The sequence below is a fragment of the Monodon monoceros genome, unplaced genomic scaffold (genome assembly GCF_005190385.1).
Source record: "Monodon monoceros isolate NGI ecotype Baffin Bay Population unplaced genomic scaffold, NGI_Narwhal_1 Super_Scaffold_12, whole genome shotgun sequence".
In the NCBI taxonomy this organism is placed as follows: Eukaryota; Metazoa; Chordata; class Mammalia; order Artiodactyla; family Monodontidae; genus Monodon; species Monodon monoceros.
Window position 1 is genome coordinate 45,789,929 of NW_021703768.1, and position 5,333 is coordinate 45,795,261.

The window sequence follows — 5,333 nt, forward strand, 5'->3', positions numbered from 1 at the left end:
ATGTCTCCATCAAGAAATGTCTTAAGAATTCATTTTGACGACCAACACTCTGTTGTTTTTGCAAATCTCATCTGAACTACGGGCTAGGGAAAAGTTTATTACCGTATTTCCTGTTGCCTTTTGAGTCAGCAAAAATCTTGGAACATTAGTTGTAGCCTACTTTCCCCAAACTTTGTTTCAGGTTGATTACTAATGTGATTACAATGGTTACCTTTCCATTTGCAAGCGTACCTCATGTCACACCGTATGTAAATACCTAAGAACCCACATGTTAATAACATTTTTAATATTAGAGTCATATTTTAAATGCTTTAGAGAATTTCACTATTTAGGAGAATCTCTACTGAAAAGCTTTTTCCAGCAGGGTTATGGTTTCCCTGATTCATCAGTTTTGCCCATTTAGATTTTCATACGTTGTGTCTTGGTTAAAGGGAGTCAGAAATATTTTGAGAAAGGGTCTACCTAAACTCTAGAGCTTATTGTGATGGTGACTCCAAGATGCAAAGTTTTTTATATTAAGCCAGAAGTATTTCTTCAGTAAATAATTTATGTGAAAGATTTCCTTGGTCTTAACTTTCTCTCCTCTTAAGAAGAAAGAGTAGGATGATTGGCAAATATAGACTATAGTGTAACTATAGACAGTTTGCAAGACTAAAGGGGATTACTCAGTGTGATATCAGCATATAATGGGGGAGCTAGGGATCGGAATGTGGGGCTGTGGCTGGAAGGTGGAAGGTTGGTAAATGGGGAAGGTTGGAAGAATCTTTGTGGTGGGGAATCAGGTGAAGAGCAGGGTGCATCTGGGACGATGGTCATATACAAGGCTGAAAACATGCTTTTTCCATCCAAAAACATAACGACCATCTTCCCTATTAGTGCATGTCCATTAATGAAAGGATGCCCTTTCCATCAATGAAAGGATGTTCTTCCAAAAACCCAGGCGTGCAAACTTTGAGTCATCTTTGAATCAGGGATGCCCAGAATTGTAGAGTTGGGTAAAGTCTTCAAGGATACCTAATCTAATCCCTTTACTTTTCAGACAAGGACATGCAGTTGAAAGAGATCCTGTTTTCTGCAAATTCACATTGCAAGCAAGAACCAGGCCTAATGCTCAGTATCCTAAATCTCCATCCAGTGTTCCATTCACTGCTCTACCTGGTTCTTCCCTTTCCTTCAACTCTTATTCAGCCACATGCCAAATCCCACTAACTTTTCTTTTGGAATCTCCTTATGTCTACTCTTCCTTGGCTTCCAACCTAGTCTAAGCTCTACTTACAATTACTTCCTAAAACACTCCATGCCCTTAGGCTCTCTGCTCAAGTCCGTTGGGCTCACCATAGTTACCCTAATCAACCACAGACATTACTTTCATCATGTTTCTCAAGAAACATGTTAAATTCTGATAGCATGGGAGATAAAAAGTGCTTGGGGTTTGGAATCAGTTAAATTTGGGTTCAAATCTCTGATCTACCCCTAAACTCATAAGTTACTTAACCTCCCTCAGATTCATTTTCCCCATCAGCAAAATGGGAATTGCAATCATAAATAAAAACAATACAAATGGTAGTTATAGTGAGAATGGATTGAACTCATTATATTAAATTGCCCAGCAAATTAAAGATGTTCCAAAAATGTAAATTCCCTTTCTAAAGTTCACACTGTTTGCAATAGGGCTCACACCTGCCTTCCAATCTTTACTTCTGCTGTCCCACAAGACAAGTTCTTTGTCCCAGCAGCTTGGCCTGGCTCCTGAACACACTGCAATGTCTCAGCTGCTAGAGTTAATCCCACTTCCCGAAGATGTTTGCCCCCTTTCTTCTTGCTTATACAAGTCCTTTTAACTTACCCCAGCCTATGTCACTCAGTTTGTACTTCTACTCTCCAGAAGGAAAAAGAGGTGTTCAAACAGAGCATGTGGGAAACAGTCTGAAATCTGGAGCTCTGAACTCCCAAGCAGGTGTCTCTCTTGTGGCAGGACCTGTGAGATCACATGATCTCCCGGATGGGACTTGTCACCCTTCTCTGCTGGTGCTCCCATGCTTGCCGCCTTACTCTGACAACCACACCCTCATCCTAGCCACTCTCCCTGTGTGGCACTGGCACTGTGCGGCCCTGCGGCTGCCCACCTGACATCCTTCTATTCCCAGCGTGGTCCTCAGCACACCTTCCCTATTCTGCCCCAGCTCACCATCACACCTGATGACACTAAATAATTCTGGGAAACTTTGGCGTCCATGGATGATTTAAGGACCTAACTTGCTTGCATTCCTCAGGTCTTCATCTCACCACGTCTGGGTCCATCAATATATCTAAAGGGAAAGATGGCTCCATGGGACACAACCCTGAATAACCTGTGAACAGCGTCTCACCATCCTCTTTCTGAGACTTTTAATGAGTGTTGTTGCCTCTCTTTTATTAGGCATGGTTTCCCAGTTTGTCACAAACACTCCTCCTTCCCTCTCAGGGTCGTAAACTCTGGGCCTGAACTGGGAGGCACTTCCAGGGGCTCTGGGGAGTGTCTCATACAAATAAATACCAAGGTTTCTGAACTGATGGAAGACAGTTTTCTTCTCCTGCAGGCTTAGTTCTCAGCTGAGTCAGAGCACTCTCAGGAAGCTAGGATGTGCCCTTAGCCCTCCCTCTCCACCCCTTCCTGCTCACGTGAGTAATTTTAGCTCACTATGCTTCCAATAATAGTTCTCAAATCATAGAGTCCTCATTCTCACAATTAAGTGAGTTAATCCACATAAAGCACTTCACACTACGTGTGACTGTACATTGCACCATGAACAAGTGTGCCTTGCTAAGGCAGCAAGTGGGGACTAAAATACAGCCCACACTCCATTCTCCAGACCGGACCTGGGCCTGGGCCTGGGTATGGGCTGGAACTGCCCAGAGGCGGGCAGCACCCTTTTTAACCTGTACGTAGGAACCATTGCTTGTCAAGCCCTGTGCTCACCAGATGAGGGGGGAGGGGTTGTTTCTAAGTTCCATGAAGGCGCTGTGTGGGCCAGTGCAGGCCATGCTAAGGCATGACACAAGCTTGATATATCCTAGTTATTACAGCTCTTATGACTGAGCCCCAATAGTGACTACCTTAAAGAGACTGTCTCAGAACCAATTTCTGAGAAACCAAGTGTTAGGGCTTTAAGTTGATGGAAACATCCAGCACACAACCAAAGGAAATGCATTGTAATCTAACTAAACATGCTCTCATCGATCTCATGTTTATTGCCCATAAACTAGCCAAAAATAATTCCTGGATATAGTTGGCCTTTTTCAGTCTTTGAAAACAGAAATCTTCCTTTAAGAGAGAAGCTACCCCATATTTTAATTTTGAAGTGTAATGCCTCTGACTTAGTTATCTGCTGGGTTAGAGACTGGCTCCTGGTAGTCCTACAGAGTTCTTGTTCGAGTTACAATCAGGCATAGAACACATTTATTTTAGGCAAGTGTGAGAGATAGAGCAGCATTTTATTCAGAGAGGGGCAAGGAAAAAAAGAAAGTACTTTTTTTCCCATTGTAAACGCTGCACAATGAAATTCTCAGACATGACATCATCAGTTTCTGGTTTCACAATGAGGAATCTTAGTCAGTAGAGCTGGTCAGAGCAGAATGAGAAGCAGATGCAACCAGTATCAGAGAAGGTGACTTTTTAAGTATTTAACATTTTAAAACTCTGTTAAAAAGTATCCATTTGAAATAAGCTCTCCAGGAATTCTAGAATTTTTTCATGAGAACAAAGGGCTGATTAAAGTGGTAGGTTTAAGGAAAGCAAGGTGTTCAAGAGTTACCTAATTTATAATATGCGATTATAGTAAAAACCTGGAATACTATACTCTCATGCAAGACTTTGCTTTAGCTTCAAGGAAATTAAAGTCATCAAACAGGTTTAAATAAACGCCTACAGCCTATACTTTATGAACCTTTCTAGATAAATGGTACCACTTTCAAAGTAGCTGAAGAAAAGAGATACAAATATTTGAGTTTCAAAAAGTGGTATAAAATGTTCAGGGTAACATAGGCATTCAGAGTCAAGCGCCTGAAGACTCGTTGTTGAGAGACTGAAAATCTGCAGTTCAAGGTTGGATGATGGAGCAATGCCAAGGAAAGGAGACGTTCTGTTAAAGTTTACTGTTCACAGTACTTATATGACTTAAGAAAAAATATGGATTCCCCTCACTCTAAGTGCATGTCATTTTTGAAGAAAACATATCAAAGGAGACGTATGCTCTTTAGAAATGGTAATGTCAAGAGTGTAACATCTTCCAACTTCAACCTGAAATACTGTTAAATGTTGTAATACTTCATGGGGTTTACTATTTGCTATTTTCACGGGAATATCACAGAAAGCTCACAATTATGTCACATTCAGGAAATATCAGTAATCCATTTTGTGAAAGACACAAAGAAGAAAGAATCTATATCAGTAATACATAAGTAATTAAAATATCTATGAGTAAAATACATACAACCAAATAAGTTATAAGAGAAATAATGCTTAGCCAAATTAACGTATGAAGTAGATGCTCAATCTCATCCATTAAAGGGATGTAAGATCTAAAGAGTTTTTTTTCCTGTGAAATTGATTTCAAACTTTTTTTTAAACTTGGCTAAAGTTACATGAAAGTGCAGAAAATAGCACAAACATATAAACCTACATACACACTATTAATGGGATTAAATCTCAGCACTACCCCTCAGAAGCACAATTTGGCAGTATATAAAAACTACCACTCTTTGATCCAGAAGGTTAATTTCTAGTAATCTGTTCTAAGAAAATATTCAGACATAACAAAGGTAAAATATTTACATAGAAGTTTGTTCATTACAGTATTTTTTATAATGGCCAAATACTAAAAACAAATAAAACATCTGTCTATAGTGAGTTTTAAAAACATAGTTTGAGTGCTTACTTCGGCAGCACATATACTAAAATTGGAATGATAGAGAGAAGATTAGCATGGCCCCTGTGCAAGGATGACACGCAAATTCGTGAAGCGTTCCATATTAAAAAAAAAAAAAAACTAATGGTATGGAGAACGGTCATTAGAAGTAAAAAAAAAAAAAAAAGCACAGTATAAAGCTAAATAGAATTGGATTCCATTAAAGTGTGTTAAAAATTAAAAAACAAAACATAGTTTGATTACTCAGCCTTAAAAAAAAGAATGAAATAATGCCATCCGCAACTACATGGATAGACCTAGAGATTATCATACTAAGCGAAGTAAGTCAGAAAGAGAAAGACAAATACCATATGATGTCACTTATATGTGGAATCTAAAATGTGACACAAATGAACTTATCTACGAAATAGAAACAGACTCACAGAC

The 5,333-nt window shown here is 39.3% G+C and overlaps 1 non-coding gene across 1 annotated transcript; it reads left to right on the forward strand.

The window, feature by feature from the left end:
• The first annotated feature begins 4,908 nt into the window (after positions 1-4,908).
• LOC114893559 lies at positions 4,909-5,015 on the forward strand. The gene has a single exon (XR_003792976.1). It is a non-coding gene; the product is annotated as a U6 spliceosomal RNA (small nuclear RNA).
• The last annotated feature ends 318 nt before the right edge of the window (positions 5,016-5,333 follow it).